The sequence below is a fragment of the Emys orbicularis genome, chromosome 7, assembly GCF_028017835.1.
Source record: "Emys orbicularis isolate rEmyOrb1 chromosome 7, rEmyOrb1.hap1, whole genome shotgun sequence".
Lineage (NCBI taxonomy): Eukaryota > Metazoa > Chordata > Testudines > Emydidae > Emys > Emys orbicularis.
The window spans coordinates 62552759-62578799 of NC_088689.1; positions in this window are offsets into that span (position 1 = coordinate 62552759).

Consider the following 26041-nt stretch of genomic DNA (forward strand, 5'->3'; position numbering starts at 1 on the left):
CACTTTTTGGAGCAAAAACCTCATGCTTTAAGCCCTAATTCATTCAGATAAGAGGAATGTCCTGGTCCGTTTCAGCTCAAAATCTAAAATTATTAAGAAATAGGAAAACTTTAGTAAGCTTCCCTAGCTCTAGATTTTTAATAATTGAGGTTTATGTTTAAAGTACCAATAGTTCTTTTACTCTGCAGCAGAAGAATTTGTTCTTGGCCAGAAAAACTAAATCCAAATATAATGGAGAATGGCACAATTGTCCCAAAATTACCATCTGCAGCTCACGATGCACATTGTACCTCTTTGCCAAAGCCGACCCCAAGGAACCCAAGAAGACTGGGAAAAGGTAACACGCACCAAAAAAAGCAACCCTCAGTTAACAGTGAAGCAGGACAAAGTAACCAGCCAGCCCTTTGGCAGTTCCTTGGCTTCATCACCCCTAATTAAAAGCAAACCATGTTATTTTTAAGATTTGAAAAAGTCTGGTTAGCACCCCCTTCCATTATTCACTCATCCCGTAGCTTCTCTCTCTCTTCACGTCTCAGTGCTCTCTCTCTCCTTGTGACTCTGCCCGCCAGCTAGATTACTATGTAGTCCCCCCTTCTGGGGTATCAAAGTCCCTCTGGACCAGCTGTCCAATTGCTGACTCCAGCAATTCTGTGCCACTTCCCAGTGGCAGATAGGGGAACCTGGGCTCGCCTGCTACTCCAGGTTCCAGCCCAGAGACCCTACAATCAGCAGCCAAAGTCTAAACAATCTCTACCATTCTTTCACTGGGCTGCTTCCTACTCTGCCTCCCACTGGCTTTCTCCTCCCCCTTTTTGGGTAAACCCTTCCCTCAGAGCTAGGATCCTAGGGCTTTTCCCTCTCTAAACCTAGAGAGCAACTACCACCTGGCACACTTCAGCCTTTTCTGCTTCAAACTTCCTGACTTTATACCTTAGCCAGCTTCTCCTCCAGCTGGGCTTTATCAGCCATTAGTCATTTTCAGGCAAGCCAGACTTTCCACCAGGTGTAGCCTATAAGGTTAACTGACCTTATCTGCGCCACTTTAATCCCTTCAGGGTGGGGTGAACATCCCATCACACTCTCCTTAGCCTTGGCTAGCCTGTCCACTTCCTTGTTCTTTTCTGGATGCACCAGTTCTGAAATGCAATAAGAAAAAAGATGTTGTGGACTATTCAACCAAAAGGGTCTCTGGCAGTACAGGAGAGCATCATTATAGAGCCTGATCTTGTCCCAGCCCAGTTTCATGACTCAGAGAGGTTCCTGTAATTCAGTCATGGTCCCGAAGGCTCAGTATGCTAATCCAAATGGCACCTCCAAACTTTAGGGAGGCTCACTTCTCGCTTATAGGGACCTCTCTTTGCAAACGGTAATTGCTAGAAACCCTGTGGAGTCTTCGGTCATTAGTAACCTGCCCAGCACCCTGATATAGCAGTTTACAATATTCTTAATACTAAAAGCAATGGATTCCCATGATTATAAGAAGCGGGTGTGGGGGGAAACTTCACCCTGTAGTTAAATGAAAGCCAATACATTTCTGCGAGGTTTACAATGACTGTCTTTACATTAGAAGAGCCAGTGGATGATGGTCAGTTGGTTGTTTAAGAATGAGCAAAGCCGGCTTCATCTCAGTTAGTATTCCTCTAACCACAAACCACTTTTGTTCTTGTATCTGAACAGAAAGGGGGGAAGAGTTAAGCAAGTCAGCTTGAAGATTTGTCTAGAAAATTTGCATCCCTTAATTTAGAGGATAGGATTTAATGGTATGTGGAGTAAGAATGAACTCTGGATGTCTGGTGCAAGCTGTTTCTAGACACCCTTAGCCAGGAAATGGGCTTCCTGAACTGACAGCGCAGTGAAAGGTTGAAAACATTTTTATTGTACATGGCCCAAATAGCCTGTGAATGCTTTTTATTAAAAGGGCTCTCTAAAATCCTGGGACCAACATGGCTACAACAATAGTGCACATAGCTCTTGTGTAGCACTTTCCCCCATCAGACCTCAAAACACTTGACAAAAGTGTACCATTATCACCATTTTAGAGATGGGGAAACCGAGGCCCAAAGATACAATGAGACTTTCCTGAGGTCAGCCATTAGGGCCAGTGACAGAACCAGGAATTGAATCTTAGCACAGGCCCTATCCATTGGACCACCTTGCCTCTCTGGGAGAAGAAGAGAAACCTTGCAACTTGCTGGGGGAAAACAGTAGAAAAAAACACTGCCAAAAATGTTGATAAAAATTGCCATTAGTCCTGTTCCTTCTCCCATAATGGTTCTGAAAATGGAAGGAAAATTAGCTCATTTTCCTGTTTTCTCTCTCTTACAAGAGGTTATGAGAGAATGTTATGGGTGATAATCTTAAAAAAATAATAATCAGGCAATGGGAGTGTGCAGAGAAAAACTAGGAACAGCTCCCTCCCCTCCCCCAACCACACACAAAATGTCCATACAATTTAAAAGACTGAGCAGAAGGCAGTGGCTGAGACTGTGATTATGATAGCAGCACTAGAGGCAGGAGCTAGTTGAAGATAAGGTCTGCACTCCTTGTAGCAGGCACTGATTTTCCCTTCCCTTCTCCCATTATGGAGAGCTGTTGCCTGTACTGCTGATAGCACTATATTTAATCCCCTTCCCTTCCAATCCTTCCTCATTTGTTGCTATGTGTTTATAGAGGAAGCTATTTTGTTATGTTTTTATTATAGTGCATTTGTTTTTATTCTGTTGTTCAGTGCTCTAACTGCTTTGGCAGTGGAGTGGGATGAAAAAACATGAATTAGTTATGTACAATACATAATTGTCCAATATTGACAAAATGCTCATTCTAATAGCCCATCAGCATCACTGTGCTTCATTCTAGCATGGTGAAATTCACCCAGGAAAAAGCTGATGTGCCACTCGAGCCCTCAAGTTAAAAGGGGGCTAAAGTGGCACACAGAGCTTGGTTTCCAGGAAACTCAGATTTGAGACTGTAATCTCAGCCATCAAGCCTGCTACCCGTGGGCAAGCTAGCCCCTGCATCTGCATTGAGTTCCTGCTGGAGTCATCAGGGCTCTGTGCCGTTTGTGCAGAACGAGCTGCAGGATCAGGGGCCTAAAAGTTGTCTGAAAGTTTCCAGAGTACTTTACCAAGTAACTAGTGCATAAAGTAATATATATTTCCAGGAGATGCCCCTCCATTTGAACATACATGACTTTGCTCTTACAAACAGCATTTTATGCACTAAAATTGGTTTTATAATTGAAAATTCTTCCACTGACTTGTGCTGCTGCTAGACTTTTGCAAACTGTGTGCTCAGATGTTAATCTCCAAAAAAGGCAGGTACAGTTGTTGGCGTGTGCACAGTTGTAAATACCCAAAAGGAGAGCAGGTTGAAGCCCCTTTGAAAAGCAGGCCCATCACAAGCAATAAAATAGCCACACTTATCATAAATATGCAGGCATCCCATCCCCGCTCCCAAGTCCAGACATCCCTACACCCTTCCAAACACATTTGATTTATCTCTTACTGCATCCTTTTGCACTGTATGTACAGAACACACACACACATATAAAAATATATATAAATCTTTTGATATAGAAAAATCTCTCCAAAGAAGGCATCCTGTAGCCTGTAAATCAATTTATTTTAATCTAATCTTCATCTGTAATGGTTTTCTTGGCTGCAGCCATCAAGGACACATCTTGGCAGGTGGGAAAGAATGAAAACATATAACATATAATAGTTTCCAGTTTCCAGTATGGCAATGCCTGCAAAACCCATGAAATATGACTGAGCCTTGGAACTGACCCCTGATGTAAGCTGAGATCTGCACAGATGAGAACTCACTAAAATATGAACATAAAGATGTCAAAAACTCCTTAAAACCTTTAAAATAATTGAAGTAAAGTCACAAAAGTGAACTTCTCCTTCAAAAGACAAGGAGAAGCTGAAGTGGAATTTCTTCATCTAAACAACCCAGTTGTGAGGCAAGTCTGAGCCAACTTTCTATTTTGTCAGACTTTCCCTTTTACCCACAGAACACCAGTTTTTCTTCAACTTCTCTTTTTATGGGCTCTATTTTTGGGCTTAAAAAATATTGTCTCTGTGGTTCAATCCTGGCAAAAATATCACTAAAGTACTAAAGTATGAGTCAGCCTGGTGGCATATTGATTGTGCTCTTGACAATCCAGTGGAGTGGCTGAGTGTCGTCTTTAGCTAGCCATGGCAGTGTGCAGAGCACAAGGTGCTTAGATGGGTAGCGAATGCAGTAAGGCTTCTGAAGATGGGGTATGCAAGGGTTAGCTTGAAAAAAGCACATTCATGGGGTACAGTAGTTAAAGCAGTATAATGACCTAAAGGTATGGGGAGCAAATGAAGATCTGCAATGTTTTAACTTGGTGTTTCAATGGAGGAATGTGTTTCACTCAATAGCCCATGGAAAACTTTGTCTCCAGTTTGAGCATTATGATTAAGATCTTATTCAACTCAGTCCTGTTGGTGACTCATCTCAGGAACCTTAATTCCTTTTGCTCCGAATATAACATAGGTCACTTAACGTAGCAGCTTTTGCTGTACTTTTGTAGGATCTCCTCTCCGCTCTCCTTTGGTTGGAAGGGTGGTGGCTGAAATGTGGGGCCTTCAACAAGTAAAGTCAGGGAAAGTCAGTCCTGAAAATTCCTCGCAAGTAGGTAAGTACTCTCAAATATGGGGCAAGACAACCTTGGAGCACAGGAAACTGAATAATTAGGGGTGCTGAATAGTATTAAGGGCACTTGAGCTTCTCCTGCAGAGGTAACTAGAAATCCTAAACACAGAGAGGTGTGTTTCTGGTTCTGTTCAGCGGTGGTTATATTATTCCCCATAGCACAACTGGAGAACTGTTATGTACTGTTATGTCCCACTGAGCAACATGATCTAAATACAGACAGAAAATAGATACTGGATCAGTTGGGTCTGAGCTGAAGGTGACAAAAAGCTGGGTGTCATCAACACAGTGATGGCAATAAAGCCTAAACCAGCAGTTCTCAAACTTTAGCAACCTGAGGACCCCCATTAGATTTAAATTTTGGGGGGGATCCCCAAGTCCCTCCACTCAGCCCCAGGGCCCGCCCCCACTCCACCCCTTCCTCCAAGGCCCCACCCCATCTCTTCCCACCCCCACTCACTCCATGCCCCACTCCCTCCATCACTCGCTCTCCCCCACCCTCACTGGTGTGGGGGGGCAGGCTCTGGGGTGAGGCTGGGGATGAGGGGTTTGGGGTGCAGGAGGGGGCTCCGGGCTGGGGCAGGGGGTTGGGGTGTGAGGGGGGAAGCATGAGGGCTCCATCTGGGGGTGGGCTCTGGGTGGGGCCAGAAATGAGGGGTTCAGAGTGTGGGAGAGGGCTCTGGGCTGGGGCAGGAGGTTGGATGTGGGGTGTGTGTGACAGGACTCTGACTGGTGGTGTGGGCTCTGGGGTCGGGCCGGGGATGAGGGGTTCAGGGTACAGAAGGGGGCTCCGGGCTGGGGATGAGGGGTTCAGAGTGTGGGAGGGGGCTTGAGACTGGTGCAGGAGGTTGGGGTGCAGAGGGGTATGAGGGCTCTGGCTGGGGGTGCGGGCTCTGGGATGGGGCTGAGGATGAGGGGGTTGGGGTGCATGAGGATGCTCCGCGCTAGGATTGAGGGGTTCAGAGGGCGGGAGGAGGAATCAGGGCTGGAGCAGGGGGTGGGGGCATGGGAGGAGGGTCAGGAGCTCAGGCTCTGGGCGACGCTTACCTCAAGCAGCTCCCAGAAGCAGCGGCATGTCCCCGCTCCGGCTCCTACGTGGAGGCATGGCCAGATGGCTCTGCGCGCTGCCCCATCCGCAGGCACCACCCCCGCAGCTCCCAGTGGCCATGGTTCCCAGCTAATGGGAGCTGCGAGGGCGGCGCTTGGGGTGGGGACAGCATGCAGATCCCCCTGGCTGCCCCTATGCGTAGGAGCTGGAGGGGGGACATGATGCTGCTTCCGGGAGCCGCATGGCGCAGAGGCTAGCAGGGAGCCTGCCAGCCCTGCTGCACAACACCACCACCTGGACAGTCAATGGTCCAGTCAGAAGTGCTGACCGGAGCCGCTAGGATTCCTTTTCAACTGGGTGTTCCGGTCGAAAACCAGATACCTGGTCATGCTATGCGGGCTCTGGGCTGGGGTTGGGGTGCAGGAGGGGGTGAGAGGTGCAGGCTCCAGCTGGGCGGCGCTTACCTTGGGCGGCTCCCAAAAGCGACCAGCACATCCCTCTGGCAGCAGCTCCTAGGCGGCGGGGCTCGGGGAGCTCTGCACGCCCCTGCAGCTCCCATTGGCCGCGGTTCCTGGCCAAGGGGAGCTGCGGAGTTGGCGCTCGGGGTGCGGAGATGCCCTGCCCCCCCCCCAGGGGTCGCAGGGACGTGCCGGCTGCTTCCGTGAGCATCTCGGAGCCAGGGTAGGCAGGGAGCCTGCCTTAAGCCCACTGCACCAACAGACTTTTAGTGCCTAAAATCTCCCAGTTTGGCTTCAATAGCCTCCAAGAGATAGAGGGAGGAGTTGAGGGAGGGAGAGGAGCTGATCAGCGGGGCCCGCGGACCTCCTGGAGCTCCCTCGGTGAGAGATCACTCAAGACAGATGGTTATGGCTCAGCAACACAGAAGCATGGCTTCACCTACTCCTGCTAAGAAATCTGAGGATCAGGAGGTCAGTCTGTATCCAAATTTAACCCAATGCTGGGACTCTCACACTAAATGGGCACATTCAGTGAAGTCCAGTTTTAGTCCAGTCTAAGGATGCAGTTCTTGTAAAAGACACAAACATAGCAATGCTACCTTCCTGGCTCTCTTGACTCATGGAAAACCACATACCTGACTGCAGAAAGCTGAGCTAGTAGAGGCCCAGACAAATTATCCCACAAGGATTTGATACTTGGTGCAAAGTCAGTGGCACTCTCCATGGCTAAGTTAGGAACAGTGGTGAACTTCACCACCACCCTTGCCTCAAACAGCTTCTCTTTCCTGCAATGTGGTGGGCATCAAAAGGGTGCAGCTGCCACTGCTGATGGTTCTTCGGGCCAGGTTGTAAAGGACAGAGCATCTTCAGTACCATATTAAACCCCGCACAGAATAACCTATTGGATATTAGAGTAGGAAGATATGATCCTGAAATCTCAGTCAGAGTCAGGAAAAATAAAAGCGGGAGTTACAAACCTTCCTCCCCGAGTTAGACAAAGCTCATCCTGAGCACTTGAGGTTCGTGGGAAATGAGTTCCAACAGCCCGGCATCAGTTTGTAACAATACCGTTGGTATAAAGAGCAGAAAAACAGTTGCCAGTTAAGCTGCACAGATGTGGAAGTGACAGTGACAGAATCCAGGACCTTTCTAGTTTCAAAAGCACAGGCTTCTGAGCTAAAAGGAGGACCACCCGGATATGACATTAATAGAAGCCAGCTTTAGGACAAAGACATGACACACACTTACCCAATACCTTTCACACTCTGCTCTACAACATCCAGACCTCCCGTTCCTCTCCATACAATACCAGCCAAGCAATCACTTCACAGTAAAAACCCACAGCAGCAAAATCTTCTACAAAGACCAGCCATCATAGGCCTGCTTTTGTTGACTCCCTTACTGCTGGATGGCTGTAGTGGTGCTACAGCACTGACTTCTCTTTCACTGCACTCTTGTAACAATATTAATAATATACACAGTTTGTACATCCACAGCAGAATCCTTTACTTGGCAGGTTGGAAAAGTCTAAGGATTGCTAAAAACTCAAAGAAAATGAATGGCAGTGCCAGAAGAAAATGTGCTCTGGCGAACCGCGGCCAGTGGGAGCCGTGATCGGCCAGACCTATGGACGGGGCAGGTAAATAAACCGGCCTGGCCCGCCAGGGGCTTTCCCTACACAAGCGGCGGCCCCAGTTTGAGAAACACTGGTGTAGACTTCTGAGCTCAGGCTGGAGCCCAGGCTTTGGGACCCTCCGACCTCTCAGGGTCCTAGAGCCTGGGCTCCAGCCTGAGCCGAGCTGTCTATCCAGCAATGAAACAGCCCTGCAGCCTGAGCCCTGAGAGCCCGAGACAGCTGGCACGGCCAGCCGCGGGTGTCTAGTTGCTGTGTAGACATACCCTGTGAGCCTAACTTGACAAGAGACCAAGAGGACATTTCTTGTACCTGCTGCACTGTGGAAAACCGCAGAAGGAAGACCAAGGAGAAGCTCCTCGTGCTATTCTGGGTGTATACCATGTGATATCTGCACTTTGGTGGAATAACGCTCCTCTAGGGAACATCTTTGAAAAGTTATGGCTGTACCCCACATTAAGTCACACAGATCATACAATTAAAAAGCTGGGTTACTTAGCATTAAACTCTGGCTTTTTTGGCCACTAAGGGCATGTCTATACTTACTGATAGATCGGCACTGCTGCAATCAATGCAGCAAGTGTCGATTTAGTGGGTCTGGTGAAGAAATGTTAAAGCGATGGGAGAGCACTCTCCCATCGATTTGTGTACTCCACGTCCCTGAGAAGCGTAAGGGAAGTCGACAGGAGACACTCTCTCATTGATACAGCACAGTGTAGCCACCGCGGTAAGTGGATCTAACTATATCAACATCAGTTACGTTACTCATGTAACTGAAGTTGCGTAAGTTAGATCGATTTACTGCAGTAGTGTACACCAGCCCTAAGCCTTGAAGGAGACAAGGTGGATGAGGCAGTATCTTTTATTGGACCAGCTTCATCCACCCTGTCTCTCTAGTATCCTGGGAACAACACAGCTACAACTACACGGCATACAAGACTAGAAGGAATCAGTTCAGTTTTAACATATTAACTGAAGTGAGATTGGTGGTCGCAGGTTAGTCCTCAATGGAGTATCACCAAAACCTGAGCAACATACTGTGTTGCACATGTTATCTCCACAGCTTTGCTGAAGGCAAGCCAAACTAGCTTACCAAATTAGATACCAAATAGTATCATCAGTGGAAGTGGTGATGCTTTTCAGAGCTATAGGGAGCTTTTCATCAGAGGTTCAGGCCATGCCAAACACGGCTGGAGATATGCCCACAGGAGAAAGCTGGTTAAACTCAGCTCTTAGTTCAATAGGTTTGCACCTGGCCGAGCTTGCTCTTTTGCCAAGTTCATTTGACTGTTGAAGCTGGCTGTAAGAGAGAAACTGCTCACATTTTCATTGAGCTCTCTGCTCTGATCCTTCTCTCAGCCAATTTGCATACTTTCGCCCTAGACTTTAGAAATATATTTGTTTTGATCCTTTAAAGAAATTGACAATCCTGTAATTGTAACAAAGGAAATCAGACAATGTGAGAAATATATAGAGGCACCCACTTGTATACCATCTCTGCAAAAAAGGGGCAGGGAGGGAGAGAGAAAAACCTTAATGATTCAGTCAAGATTAAAAGGTACGTATGTTGTTTTGGGCACAGCAAGTTACAGACATGCCATAAATCCAATTTACCATCAAATATAATTACTAGTCATAGTCAGGTAATAAAGAATTATGCAAACACATTCTCTTCCTCAGGACCCCTACCTTCTCACCTCCATTTACACAAGCTTCCTTTCCTCCTAATTGTGTAACATTTATATTTTAACTCTGATGAAGCCAACGTTTTGTTATTAAGTGTGACATGGAATTTAGTCAAACTTTGGATCAGATCCACTCCTATGTGCACAGAGGGGTTCAAATTCCATGTTCCAGGCCCATGCTGATGTCTATCCCTGCGGAGAGGTACTGCCAGCTCCTTAATATAGGTGTTCTGATGACGTAGGACAGTTTGCAAGCTGGGGATGCAATGTGTGGAAGGCATACCAGGTCAGGGCCATACACTGTTGCCTTGGGGGTGCTATGTTTGAGTAATAATATTAAAGAGTCTGGAGGCAAGTTGGAAAATAACTGTTATTATGAACCCAAGTTATTTAAAGAAGGGCAATAATTTTAAATAAAGCAAAAATGGAAGGTAAAACAGTTGTGAGGATATAAAGATTTAAGTGCCTTTGAAGCAGACAAGCAGGACCAAAAGCTCTCCTCACTTTCACCTTTTGCAGCCCCTCTGATGAAAGCAGAGCAGAATTTCATCCATCATGTGCTAATGTACACTCTGTGATTAGAGAAGTGGGGAGGGGGACGGAGGGAGGAAAAAGAATTCAGGACTCTTGGGTGCTGTCCCTGATCCTGCCATCGACTTGCCATGGCACTGGGCTATTCATCACATAACTCACTACCATTATCAGATGAAAAAAGCAGAGTGAGAAGAGTTATTATTAAAACATTGATAAATACCTGACTGTGGATATAAATAGGAATATGAAATATTAAATACAAGATCTCTTTAAGACTTCCAAACCTGAGGCCTCATCAAACAGACACCATTTTGGTAGTGTGGCCCTGCAGACAAAACACTGGATGGGGACTCAGGAGACTTGCTTTCTATTCCTAGCTCTGCCACTGACCTGCTGGGTGACATTGGGCAAATCACTTGACCTCTGTGCCTCAGTGTCCCAATCTGTAAAATGGGAATAAGGAGACTGGCCTCCTTTGTACAGCACTTTGAGATCTATGAATGAAAAGCACTATTTTATTTTAAAAACCTGCCAGAGAAGTGTTCCTTTCACCTCCCCTGCACTATGGAATGTTCTGCTCCAAATCACACCTGCCCAAGGCCTAGAATGGAGAAGATTCAGTCCCAGGCGGACAACCATTTTTTTCATCCATAACACTGTCATGGCCTTTACGGCTGATATCCCAGGGCCCCACAGGGCTAAAGAGAGGAGCCATTGTGAAGGAAGATCCCCAGAATCCCAGTGACAGACACAGCACTCACCAATAGCCATAAAAGGTATTGGGCTTTAAAGCCATGATATTTTTATATATAGAAAAGCTATGTTAGATCATTCTTGCAGGTGTCATACATTCATTATTTTTTAATTTCTCTCCCACTGAGGCCTTCGCAGTTGGGATTCATAGTAAACTAAGACACCTATGAAGTGAGACAACAAATAGTCCCAATAAATGTTACTGAAACTCTATAACACATTGTTAAAATAGGGTTGTTGTTTTTTTTAACTCCCTCCTGGAACACATATAGCATGTGAAGAATAGATAGCACTGTTAGCCAATGCAGATAGGTTATATTCATAAACACTCCACATTAATAGGGATTATGGACATGGTAGTGTATGTATGTGTGTGTTGGATAATCATGTTAAATTGTACTATGCTTATTCTTGCTCACTTATGCTAAGTCATATATCCCACGATGCCTTGGGACAAGTATAACTCAGCACTTGGCTTAAGCAAACAAACACTGTCAAAAGCTAGATGGTCTATTATGAAATAAAGATGCAATGTGGCACAAAGAAATTATGTGAGATGTCTGAATGCTTTGTATGAGGGACCATCTTCATGCCCCTTAACGTTTTGAATTTACTATTCAAATGAAAGATGAAAAAGTACAGGGTGGCACCCAAGACAAAGCTGCCACAAGTTGGCTAGTTAAACTTCAACCTTAAGTGACATGAACTGTGCTCTGTAATTTGTGAACAGCCAGTTTAGGGGGTCATTTAAGACAGTTTAAGGGGGCATCTTCTGTGTAAGGTGAACTGAATATGCTGCAAGACTTTGCTTCTGGGAAGGATTGATGATGCATTAATTCTTTCTTTCCTGTACTGTATTGCTTTGTCTTTAGGCAAGAAATTTGGCTGAACTTGGTTATTTGGTTTCTTGAACATTCTTAATATCATGTCATAGTCAATTAGTTGACTATATCTTTTAGTCAATAGTGGGGTATAAAGTTTTTAGCTGCTTTTATCTGGAATCACGTCTACTATTCAATCCAAATGTCAATCACAAATAATACAACCCAACTACCTGCAATCTTTATACCACACCATCACATATTCCCTATGTACATTATATATTAATTTAAATTTACACATACAATATCTGTATAAATTTCCACATTATATTATACTCTATAGCTATAATATATATTTCTTTCCCATACAAAAAAGTTGGGTTCTTCATGAGAGGTAAAGCTAGTGATCTCTTCATTTACATGCAGACGGGTGATGGACTAAATCCCAGTTAAGACTGGCATTAAACCTCAGGACTTGATCCAGCATTTTCAATATAAGTCAAAATGACCCATTTCCCAAATGTCATTATATAACAATCCACAGAGAAATATACTGCAATGCTCTGCTGAGGAAACATCCTGTAAATATTGGAAGATTCATGTAACTGGTTTGTTGTATAAATCCCTCAGACCAAATTACCCAAGGAACTTTGCTTAGTCAAATGTAATATGACACAGGGTATCCAACTTAAAATTACAATGTACAGTTGGCATCATAGCTTCACCAAAGAGGCTGGTATTTTCAGTATAAGACAGTAATCATATCAGTGTTTCTATTCAGGATGTAACTTTTCTTCTGATTCTGCTACCCCCATTTGTTGTTGGTTCTTCCAATTTTTCTTTTTTTTTTTTTCTCCAGTTATCCTCATTACAATTTTTTGGCAATACTTTCTTTACAGCAAGTGCCAAATCTTCCTTAATCTCTCTTTTTTTTTTCTTTAATTTTACGAACTTTAATCAAAGCATATTCTTTTGATAGTAATGTAAATGTAACATGTAATCTGGCACTAATTAATGTCACTTCTGTAAAATGTGAGCAAAACTTAATGCACAAATGGAAATCACCATTGCACATTTTTTTTCCCTATATGGATCACACTATTTTCTACTGACTGTGTAGAAAATGCAGATTAAATATGGTTTCCAAACCAAAGGAGGCTTTTTGAAGCAATTTTTGGATCAAAAAATGAATCAGTGATTTTACTATTAACTGGATCTGCAGCAAACACACATTCCAAAACTCTCTTTAGGTTGCCACATCTGACATTTGCCAGGCGGCTTTGAACATTCTTCTATATGAGTTTCATTACCCTTCCTTATCTGAATCCTTCCACTATCTCTACATTTTTCAACAGACCAAATACAATGGGTGGTCTGCGATTGGCACACTTACAGAATCTCCTCTCTACTCCCCTCAGCTCTGGGAGTCTTCCAAAATGTACCTTCATTTGAGGTTTGTTTATCACTGAAAGTAACTAAGTCTACCCCTGACTGTAGATCCTGATGTAGCTGGGAAGACTTCTGTGTTTGTACAGTGCCTAGCAAAATGGGCCCCCAGTCTTGGTTGGGGCTTCTCTAGCTGCTACTGTAATACAAAGAACAGATTTTTAAGATCATGAATTTACCAGACTAGTTTTTATAAGATGAGCACCAGCTCTTCATGGATTTTACTGGGAATGAGAAGGGATTCTTTTGGGATTCTCCCTGTTCATTTCTCATCAATTTCCCCCCTTAATGGCCTCTTGTTGGGCAATCCACTTGGGCAAACCTCGCTGGACTCTGAGATATTTGCTGCCCTAAGCAAATGAATATGTACACCCTCCACACACTAACATTTGCTAAATATTTTCCTGGCCTCAGAGACTGCCTGATCTGCCTGTAGGGTAGAACCAGCCCTAGCAGCACACTGCTCCTTTCAGATCCTGTCAGCCCTGATCCCAAATGAACCAGAAGATGTCTTTTAAGCGCATTGCAAGGGCCTCGCTCCCCAGAAATTGAAAAAAATTGGTAAGCCCATCTGCTGCTGAAAACAGAAACTTGGCCTTGAACCTAGAGCCTTTACAGAGAAAAAGAATCACAGACTGCTGATCTAGCCTCAGTGGCATGGAATTTCAAAGGATCTTAAGGATTATAGGCCCCCAATGAAATGAAGTAATATTTGGGTGCCTAACTCCCTTGGGGTCCTTTGAAAAATTCCAGCCTATATTTCTGAACTAGCATCAGTAGCAAAGTCCTCACCATGCAATCTGCCTTGACTCAGTAATGCTCATGCAATAAAACTGACTGCTTATTTGCATTCTTGTGAAATAGAGCAGGCTCAATAAGTCTTCCTGATTATTCAATATGAAAGTTGGTTAATTTCAAGCATACCTATATTAACCAAGGAGCTCTTGAACAAATGAATTTTTACCATTATCACAAGATAGCAATAAGCCATTTCCATTTCTGTAATTCCTCTTAAGCTACTTTTTCTGTCCCTATAAATTAAAAATAAAAATGAGAACAAATTTTCATACTTAAACTTTCTTTGAAATGACAGTATCGTCAGAAACATGCCAGAATCAACACCTCTTACAGCTCTGCTAACATCATCTTTAAATAAGAAAGAGAGTCGGGGGTTGGAGCTGGCCCATTTGTTTTGCTAGTAATTCATTTAATAGTAAACTAGCCCCATTCACTAGTTCATGAACATCACATACATTTACACTCCCATTTTGTGCTGCAGTACATCAGTCTGACACTTTCTCTCCAGGGGAACGGTCTATATGCACTCCAAATGGCTTTTTAGATGAAAAATAAGTGCAACAGCCTTTCATCTCAGGAGACTTGGGTTCAGATCCTTGATTAGGTCACAAGTTAAGATTAGTTTGGTGGTCTTGTCCTTCTCCGTACGTGTGTACATCACACAACTGCTACACACTCAGGCTTTGTCAGCTGCGATTGGCAGTCTGTGCTCAAAGGGAGCTAGAACTCAAATGAAAAGGGGTATTGCAGGTCAGCATTCAGGCGGGGACGTGGGGGCAGCTTGCATTGCTTTTGCTTGCACTAAGTCTGTCTCTATCCAGTGGTGTTTGCGGTGTTGTTATTCCCTCCCTACATTTTTTCCGCATATGAAATTAAAAAAAAAAATACACACAATGCATATGGAACTTTGGCTGTATTTCTCACGCCCAGCAGGTATTTCCTATAAGGAAAGAACTTTCTCTGTAATCTTATTTGGCCCTATCTAGCTATGGACAAAACACATGGGTTGCTTCTTGTTACTGAATAGTCCCAGAAACAAAACAGAGGAAACCTGTACTTTTAAAGCCTCTCTTGATCAATCATTCAAGGACAACCTCATTTCAGATATGTACTGTACCCCGTGACATTCTTAACCACTTGACAAATAACTGCCACTTGTCAAAAGAAAAAGAAAAAAACCTGATGACTTGGTAGAAGAATTAGAGTTTTTATAATGGAAACCTGGGCTTGGATTATTTACCCCGGGCTCACCTTGATTTTCAGCTTTCAGGATACTCAATCAGCTAGAAGCATGAGCGGTCTAGATTCTTGTTATTCCTGCCTGGAACTGTCAATCAACTTCTAACAATGAAAGACTTCCCATTGCTTCATAGAACATAGCAGTAAATCAGTGTCATCTGCATTATAAAGGTCTTCCTGAAGTATCTTATTGCATTATACCACAGTATTAATAGGAAATTGTCTGAAACTCTGCTGCGTGGCTAAGCGTGTGCGCTAGTTTTTAGTATATCCTCTTGTTCTGTTGCATGGAAATTTTCCTAGTAGCAAGTACATGTAACCCTTCTTCCAGGTGGTTCTGACAACAACAAGAACCGGGTTCAATACCTAAGGGTTCCTCTTAGCATTAAAGAAAAAAGAAAAAAAACGGTTTGAGCCTCCACCCAGAAATCTGGGAAAACCAACCAGCATGCCGGGTGCCTCTAAGAAGCAATACTTCCCCACATGCAAGCACTGAGTGCATATAACAAAAAAACTATTAAAAGGAAAAGGGAACTCAGCATTAAGTTGGGAAAACACCATAACAAGGATTTCTAAGTATGCAAACCCTAAGTAAACACCTGTCCCACAGAACCTTAGGCAGTAGTCCTTTGCCTCAGTTTCACACCTTGTGGTTTGAAAGTCTGACAGATGAATGTCCCTTAAATACACCACTCCCCTTTCCCTCCGCTGCACCCCATTTACAGTTGGTTGTCCAAAGTCAGCAAAGTCCCAGAATTTAAGGGCGTGTTCAATTAGGTTTGCCTCCCATCCCTGGAGGGGTGGGAGGAGGTTGAGCAATGCCTCTGCTGCTGTCCTCTTTTCTTACTGCTGTTTCTACCACCACTTTCTGCTCGCTGTGGCTCTCTACTGCTGCTGCCTCTAGCTGTGATGCTGTGTTCTGAGGTTCCATAGCCCAGTTTTAGGTGATTTCACTGGGTAGTAGGGAACCTCAGTGTGACTGCATCATCCTTTGCATTGTCTTTCACTGCAACACTGACCCCACATCCTTTTGAAGATGGGTAACTGGGGACAGTGACTAAGTAACTTGCCCAGAGTCACAGAAGTCTGGTAGAGCAGAATTTGAACCCATGTCTCCCAAATCTTAGGCTAATGCCCTAACCACTGAACCATCCTTCCTTTGTCATAGCCATTACTGAACTAAACTCCTGCTATACAAAACCATATGTAAAGACAGCATTTTTCCAACTGCTACACAGTGAGAAACAAATACTGAATCACATGGTGCATTTCAACCTCTAAATCAAAAGTCACCCCAAAATATATCTACTGATGAACAGAAGAAAAACAATAATTGCTGCAGCTTTCCAAATCCTTGTGCCTTTATTATTATTGGGCATGATGTTTTCCCACTTACACTAGTGGTTGGAAAAGGAAGATGCTAGTTTTTTTTAAAAACCCAACTGTCTGAATTAGATTTATTCCCAGAACTGCCATGTTCCTCTAGTCATGAATGCATAATATTTCACTTCTTCCTCCTGTAATTAATTGTCTCCATTTCACAGATGAACAATGAAATGGTATTACTCATGCATTTGAGTAATACCATTCCATTCAACCTGTTAAATCTTTATCCTTAACAATCTGAAAATTATAGCCAATGTGAGATATGCAGCTAAAGACATAAAGAACAGGGCTGAGACAACACTGATTGCAACTGTAGAATTTAAAAACATCAGGATATTTTCAACAAATATTTGCTCTTCAGGAAGATGTAATGGCTCAGTGTTGGCAATCTGCTGTTCCACTGTATTGGTGCATAATAATATTTACAGCTATGCTTGATGATGCAAATGCCTTAGGGCTGCTCATTGGTTTACTACAGCTAAATGTATACATCTAGGAATGTAGACCATACTTACAGAACGGAGGACTCTATCCTGGCAAGCAGTGACTCTGGAAAAAATTTGGGGATCATGATGGATAATCAGCTGAACATGAACCCTCAGTGTGGCACTGTGGCCCAAAGAGTTAATGTGATCCTGGCATGCATAGACAGGGGAATCGTTAGTAGGAGTAGAAAGGTCATATTCTTTCTGTATTTGGCACTCATGTGACTGCTGCTGCAATACTGGCTCTAGTTTTGGTGTCCACAATTTAAGAAGGATGTTGATAAATTGGAGAGGGTTCAGAGAAGAGCCATGAGAATGATTAAAGGATTAGAAAACCTGCTTTATAGTGATAGATTCAAGGAGCTCAATCAATTTAGCTTAATAAAGAGAAGGGTTAGGGGTAACTTGATCACAATCTATCAGCATCTATATGGGGAACAAATATTTAATAATAGGCTCTTCAATATAGCAGAGAAAGGTATGAGATGATTCAATGGCTGGCAGCTAATGCTAGACAAATTCAGACTGGAAATAACAAGTACATTTTTGACAGTGAGGGTGTTATATAGGAGGTCAGACTAGATGATCACAATAATCCCTTCTGGCCTTGGAATCTATGAAAAATTACTTAGCCTTTCTGCTACTCAGTTCCCTATCTGTATGGGGATAATAGCACTTCCCTACCTCACAGGAGTGATGCAAGGATAAATACATTACAGATTGTGAAGCACTTTGAGATCTACTGATGAAAAACACTATATAAGAGCTAGGTATTATTAATTATTATTTAACTTTTGAAATCACACTTTGAACATAGTTCCTGGCTTGATCTGTGGAAATAACATGTACTGCTCATCAGTTTATTCATTATTACGTTAGCCAATCCCAATAGATCAAGGGATGATTGTGCAATTTGCAGCACATAAGTGATTAGTCCCATTCACTTCAAGATAGGGCCCTAAGTTTTACAGGACTGAAAGCCTAGCTCATTTACACTAAGGATCATTTAGATCGCACTGCCTTAAAGTTAAATGTAATTTAACTGTGTAGAGGGGCCTCAGGGTAAATTAAGAATCAAGCCCTGAATCAGCACTTATCACACCCACTAAACAAAAGGTTCTGTACCTATTGCTTATATGTCACTTATTTGAGATCACCTAAAATATAAACAGACATTTCACAAGTTAATTGATGTCTAACTAATTTGATACAGCTATTGTATCTCACTAACTAATGACTACATGCCTAAATACTCAGTGAGTTTGCAGCATCCCACTAGCAAATGTATTGATTTGAATATGTAATCTGCAGTTAATTACACCAACCTTTTATGCTAATTAAACTTCAGTAGGTGCTGCTTTTACAGTCCATGGATAGTCAACATACAACAAATACTTTATTAAATATAAAGTAGGTACTTTGTTCAAGACTCTCGTTAAGATGCTTACAACATCTTATCTATTGTTTGCAGCTGACAACAGAAGAAATAACCTATTTTAGTCTTGTGAGTGCCCTGGGCTGTGCTACGTGGTCTATTGTAACTCCAATGAAGGACGCTTATATGGACCTGTGACATATCCTGTATATCAAGCCTGCCTGTTAATTATAGTGAGCTTGGCATTAAAAATGAAACAGATGGGTGCACTTCAATAGATTAACAGGTTTATGCAACATGTGACTGTGTCTCATAGCACGGGATGTGGCAAATTGCTTGCTTACTGCAGAAGTTTAGGAAACCAACCCAAGGTTTAAGGCTACCCAACAAGTAATGAGGGTATCATGTCAACAGTCACAGGCAAAAGAAAAATAAAATCAGATTATATTTTTATATTTTCAACCAAATGTTGAAATGATACCACTTTAACACCATAGAGTCACCCATTTTGACACACTTGTCTTTATAGAATACACATAGGGCCAGATTTTCAAAGCTATTTAGGTGCCTAAATACAAAGACAGGCACTTAGTGAGATTTTCCCATTGAAAAATGGGAATTTTTCAATCCCATTGAAATGAATGGGTGTCAGGCAACTAACATGCTTAGGCACCTTTAAAATTCATCCCAGGTGCCTATTTGCATCTTTGGGTGGCTAAATAACTTTGAAAATCTGGTCTGTCATTCTCACCATTCATAGATTTTCCCCTCAGATGCTCTATCTGCTAACAGATGAGTTCAAAAGAGAAGCTCCATTTAAGGAACACTTGCAGATTTCTCTTCAAGAGTATTTTGTGAAAAATCTATGAATGGAAGAGGTGGAATGGCAATTTTTGCTAGCACAGATTTGGAGGATTTTTAACATAGTAAAAGGCAGTTTGGATCAGCGAATGGTGCAGCATAGTTCTGTACCAAACCCTGCTTGAGTTACTCAGTAAGACTTTGTGCATGAGTATAGCAAGCAGTGTTTGATCCACAATTAACAGGATTTTGCAAAATGTTGCCAAAATATGCAATACCTAGTGTAACTGAATGAATGTCTTTTTTGTTTATACACACACAAAGCACAGAATCAAGATAATTCATCCATTTCTACACACAGCAGCTGAATATGAGAAACAAGTGATTTATCTAGCTGAGTCTTGAACTTTTTTGGACTTTTCCTCTGAGAGTGAGTCAAAAGTCCCAATTCAAAGCCCGTTGAAGTCACTGGACATTGGATCAGGTCTTAATGCTGTAATTACAGGGAACATAATTGCAACTACAGCAAAAACCTCTTTTAAAAAAAAAAAAAAAAAAAGGTTACTGGTTTACAGAGTTCTTCAACAAATGAAATACATTTGCCATGAAAAAAAAATCAAAATTTCAAAGTGGCTAATATTTTACAGGATTTGAAACAGATCAATTTTAATAGAAATTTTTGTTGCAATTTTTATGAAGATGTTATCAAAAAGTTTATTTGCCAAAAATCCAAATTTTTTGGTAAGCATAACAATTTCATTTTCTGAAAAATTCTCAATTTTAGTAAATAAAACATATCCATAATGACTTCAGTAATGTTTTTGATTACATTTTCAACCAAAAATATCCCAAATAATCTCATGAAAAAATTAAATATCTTGAGAAAATCAAAAGGTTTTCATGAAAAATTGCTTTAAAAAAAAAAAAAAAAAAAGCAATTTTTCAAATATAAAGTCCTTTACATTTGAAACATTTTGTCCAGCTCTCTTTGTTTATTATTGGATGTTTTGTGACTTGGATGAGAATTATTCATTTTTCTAATAGGTATTAATTTGAAAAGGCAACACAAAATCTTAAGCTGCCTTTGTAGATAGATACAATGCAGTTGATCTCATGCAGTGATCAGGCACACATTTCATTGTTTCACAGCTTATGTTTATATGAAACAAACAGCAAGGTCCATGGGTAAGAAGTTATATATTGTAAAATAATAATTCTAATAGGTGGGTACTGAAGTTGATTACTGGCTTAGTGCTTATAGAATAAATGTACTAAGCGAAGGCTGGAAGCTAGGAAAGATGCATAGAATATATCAAATTTAATCAGGCAAATGTATCCCTCCAGGCTACTTTTGCCTGACCTAAGCTTTCCGCTGGGAAACTGGAGTTCAAAATAGTATTTCTGCAATGTAATTTCAGGTGCAATGAAGTCACATTATAGAAGAGGCATGGAAGCTATTTCTCATGCTGTGATTTGCATGGCTAGAAAAGCAAAAGCTATGCAAGTTGTCCTTCCTGAATCTATAGTGAAATAAGATATTTCAGAATGCTCAAAAGCCTTCAATTCCAGTTGCCCACAGCTATACATTACATTCCCCAAACCATCTTTAATTGAGCCATATCTCTGACAGAGATTGGAAGAATCAGTTTAAAAAACTGTATTTCCAAATTTTCCAGTGAAATGTAGTTTTCATCTTTAGTTACCCCTGAGTTTAGCTAAGCTACCAATTTTTGCTGGTCCCTTACACAAGTTTTTGCACATCCTAAACTATTGGGGATTTTTTGTGGGTGTTTGCTTGTTTTTGTTTGTTGTTTTTAAAGGCTAAATATATGGGTCCAGTTTAGACTTTTGTAGTGCAAAAATGTCTGTTCATAGAATAGCATTAGCTCATTGAGGTCAGAGTTAAGGTTATAAATCTGTGATTTAGAGGAGTAGGTGCATGTATTGGGGCAGCTGTATGTTGAAAATGACAGGAAGTTTGTTGTAGAGGTGAGGAATATTTAATGGTGTTGGAGTACAATGGGGTAGACTATAACCTTACAAGGCTACTCTAAGAGTCCCAGTTCAGTCTTTCTTGCCCCATGTCTTTTATATCAAGTGCACCCCAGCGGAGGCGTAGCGAGCGCTCTCCGTACCCTCCGACCGGAGGGGGCCCCGCAAGGAAGGGGGCCCCTAAAAGTGGCAAAATAAATACCGCATTCCAGTTTCTGCATTGTAAGGGGCCCCGCCCGGACATATGTTCGGAGGGGGCCACCGTTCGGAGGGGGCCACGTTCTTTGTTGCTACGGCCCTGCACCCCAGCCCTTTTTCTAGCACAGCTTACCTCCCTCTCCATGCCAGCTCTGCTGTGCTGGCCAGTGCATTAGCACTGAGGGAGAGGGAGAGACAAAGCCAAGGCTACTCCCACCTCTACAGGAAAGCGATTAACAGCCCAATGGCAACTACTTTCCCCCTTCCCCATGCAGGGTACCAGAAAATATAAGGATCCTTGTATCACCCTCTTCACCTGTGTGGGTGCTAAGTCCAGACATACTTTTGAAGCAAGGGCCATAAACTGACTTTTTCTGCATGCTAATCTCACCTTAACTGGTGATTACCTTGTTTTTTAGAGAATGTATTGACAGGAAAGCTATTTAAGCAACCTTAGCTCTCAGTTAAAGATTTTTGTGGGGGACTTGATTGAAAAGTGGCTTGAGTATGGCTGCGGGTTTATAAATGCACCTGAAACCTGCTGCATGGAATGGAAAGAGTAAATCAACCCACAAACTACTTAACAAAAAAGTAACATCACACATCAAGATGCATTTGTGTTCTCTTTTTTCAGTATTTGTCTGAAGTAACAATGTGCCTTCTTGTACGTAAACCCAGAAAGGTCTGTCACAGCTCCTTTCTGTCTGTATTTACATATAATCAAGTCAGTCTACACCACCAACTCCCCTAGCAATCTGTGCTTGGCAAATAGCACACATTAACATTTAATACAGCCCATATTATGTTTCTTTTTTTTTTTTAGTTTGCCATTTTAAATCTTTGCTTAAGAAGTATCTCAGAGATTATTTACAATGGACAGGGCTAAGCAATCCTAATCTGCACCACTGGGTATTTGTTAGTTTTCTGCCACAAATGAGTTTCAAGTTTGCAGCTGGTTTTAGGAAAGTTGACCACCTTGTTCATGCAGCCTCACATTCAGCTCTTGGGCATAAATACTTTATCTGCAAGCTGCCTTGGCTGGCTACACTTATATAATTGAAAGGCATCGCACATGTTTTATTGTGGAGGGGAGTTTTGGGGGTAGAATGGGGAGGGTAGGAGCCAAGTGGATTCAGCTTGCGGAGTGATCCCCAAGAACCCAACCTTCACCGGTGTGCCTTTCAGAGTCTCTCTATGGAATGAAGAGCATCTCCTCAGCAATGCTCAGCAACCACAACCTCCCATGCCATCAGTGGAAGTTCTGAGCACCTGCTATGGGGTGCACAGCATCTTGCAGGATTGCACCCTTAATAGGGCTTTTGCCATCAAAGATCTTTTCATTACCCAGAGGATCAGAACTTAAGAGCTTCTTGAAGACGACTTTCATGTTCTTTGTTTGGACATAAGTTAGCATTCACGTCAACATTAACTTCATGCTGCGTGGCACCATTTGCACCGTAATGACATTCTGTTGCATTCCACAGATGTACTGTACATTTTAGGCACTTTTGTAGCAACTGAGCCAGAATAGTTTGACAAACTAATTAGTCTTTCATCTACAAAACCCTTATTCTATAGAACAGGGCTGCATGTTTACATTTTAAATGTAATTTTTGCATAGAACTGAAGGCTTCTTTTTTTGCTGTTTAGCATTTACTAATGCTCCAGTACCAGTCACTAGTAACATTGCTCTTTTTAACTTGCTTATATCTATTATTTGGTTTCATTTATAGTGAAGTTTCTATAAAAGTGCCTTCTTCACTTAGTTCTCATTCACTTTGAGGTGGGGGAATGGATGAAGAGGATGGAGGGAAGGATTATGAGTAGCCATCAGTAACCAGCATGGATGATCAAATATATAAAAGAAAAACCAACCGAGAGCTTTGTCAATAGGGTTTTCTTCATTGCTATCTCCAAAGCAGTGTAAATAATAAGCCAGGCAAAAAACATGGGACTTCAAAGAGCTGCCAACAAGATTTTTGAAAGGGTGCTGTGAACCATGTTCAATTTGAATTTCAAGAGAACCGTGCCCTGGAAGGCAGAGGGTTAGATCAGAGCTGCCATGCTAAGCTACATTCCACTGAAAACAATCTGGGGGAGCGACTGTGTCTCTGAGCCAGACAAAAGCCTCCCATAATTCAGCACAGAGCAAGGCTTTTCCATGGGCCGAATGGATTTGACAAATTTAGATTCCTCCAGACATAGGGTGCCTTGCCTTGCCTACCCATCCAACTCAGGGTAGAATGAGTAGGGGTGGCCCTGCGTCAGGTGAGGCAGCCTGCCAATGTCCGAACAGTGGTCTTTGCAGCCACTTCAAGATGGTGACAGTAATGCACACTGTACTGTTCTAATGAAGGGGCTTTGGGATTTGCAGCGGAGGGATAGCCTTCTACTTAAAACACTGGGCTGAAATGGGTGAGGTCTGGGTCCACTTGCTAGATCTGCCACAGACTTCTTGTCTCATAATATCCCTGTGCTTCAGTTCCCCATCTACAAACAGAGGTAATGATACTTCCCCATTTCACAGGGTTGTTGAAATGATAAATTTGGTGCTATTCATGAGGCATCCAAGTATTGCAATACCTTACACATGCCTAGGCATGGCTCTGACAGCGATGGTTTTGCAATGATGTGTGGTGCTCCTAAGATTCAGAAATTAATTTCATTTAGATTCAGAGGCCCATCTGAACCTCTTTCATCTGAGAATCAGCCTCGGAATATCTGAAGTGTCCCTACAGCCAGGTCAAAAATAACACCAAAAAAGGGTGGGAGCAGAGTGGGCTAGGGCACAGGGGGTGTTTGGTGGCTTTTTGATATTTTCACTACTTGTCCTGGCTGAAACCTGGAAGTGTACAGGCAGACAAGCAATTAAAACAAACAACATTTACAAGATTCAGATTTTAATGCACGTTTGGGGTGAAGAATTAATTTTGCCCTGATTTTGTACCATCTATTTGACCCATCCCTAATATTTCACTAGCAACCCATCACCCGCATGTCAAGAAGTTTGAACCTAAAAGAATTTGGCTCTACTGAAGATTGCTATTTCTCTCAGAAAGAAGAATCTCTCTGAGATGAGTTCTCTTTGACTTTTCAGCACTGCTGCTGGGTAGCCATTTTTAGCCAAGGATGAGTCAACATATATTGGCTAATTTAATACCCACTCAAACATAGCAGGTTCTGAAGTCCAACTCTAACCTTATTTGCTTTGTGCTCAAATAATGAGAAACTGCAAAAACATTAAAAAGGAATGGAGCAGACATTAGACCCAGGAGAGGAGAAAACAATGAAATACTGCAATAATGTTTATGCTGATAGAAGCATGCTCAGTGTGCTTGAATGAAGATTTCACTTCTAAGCCCAGGTCTGCCCTCCTTTGCAAGGGTGTAATTCCCACTGAATTCAACAGAAATTAGAGCAGTTTCCCTAAGGACAAAATACGGCTAACAAAATTACAACAGAGTTGTCTTCTTCAAAACATCACTAAATAACCTGGACCCTGAACTGCCATGTACACAAATCCCAGACTAGCTCATGTTAGCCCTCCCTCCACCCCTTTATCACCAATTCTTATAGCATTCCATGGTACCCACGTTGACTGACTATTTAAAAACCCATCCAATTTGAACCCAGGAGTAATTTTCTAATTTTAGAAATGAAATACTATACATAATACCTAGAGATGGTAGCTAGGAGAACCTAATAGGAACAGTTTATTGAAAGCCATTTTGGTTGATTTAACTGTCTGTTAGGTTTGGCTTTATAGAGGATGGGGCAGACTCAAGCAGTTTATTATCTGTGCAAATAAACCCAAACAGACATTAAGGGACAGATGTTCTAAATTGCTCAGCACCCACAAATCGGGCCTGTTTTTCAAGACAGCGTTGCTCCTATTTAAGCACTCTATGAAGTGGCTAGACTTTCAAAAAATCTCAGCAATTAGCAGCCTCTATTAAGAACAATATCACTACCTTTAAACAACACACTGACTCTAATCCAGTGACCAACAACGAGCCACAGAATATACCTTCCAATGTCAGAAACTATCATAGGGCTAAAATAAGGCCAAAAACCCATGCTTTTCAGGAGGAATTAAATTTGTTCTCTAACCCACAGGCAGGTTGCAGAAATCTGCAGCTGTTTAGCAATAGTCCAAAGGCTACAGAATATCCCATTTGTTGGGATAGCAGCTGCCACCACTCCACATTCTCTAGACCACTGAATCCAGTTAACTGAAGCAAAACCTGCTTGATTCTGCTGAAATCCATGTGTAAACCTTATATGCTAGAGAAATTGGGGGAATTGGAGGATTCCATTTTTCTTCCTTTACACATTACCTTCCCTGTATCAAGCATCTTTAATTCTTTTTATCCAACCTTCTTCTTTTATAGATTTAATTCTTTTCTATGTCCAATCTGCTTCTAATTGGGAAGAAAGGACCATTTAATTTTACTGCCATCCAATATCCAATGGTCTTACTAAATGGCCTCCGCAGGAACATGTGACTGACAAGTGCATTTACGTCTAATACGGTTTATGAATATGAAGCCGCTACATCTGGTATATCTGTGGCTAATGTTACGCAGCCATAGCATGCATGATCCACTTGGTTTGGCCTTTTCCATCTCTAACTCATGGCTGTCTTGATTGTTAGACTTTTTTGTGCTATAAAATTGTGAAAGATTAAAATACAATTCCTGGATCAA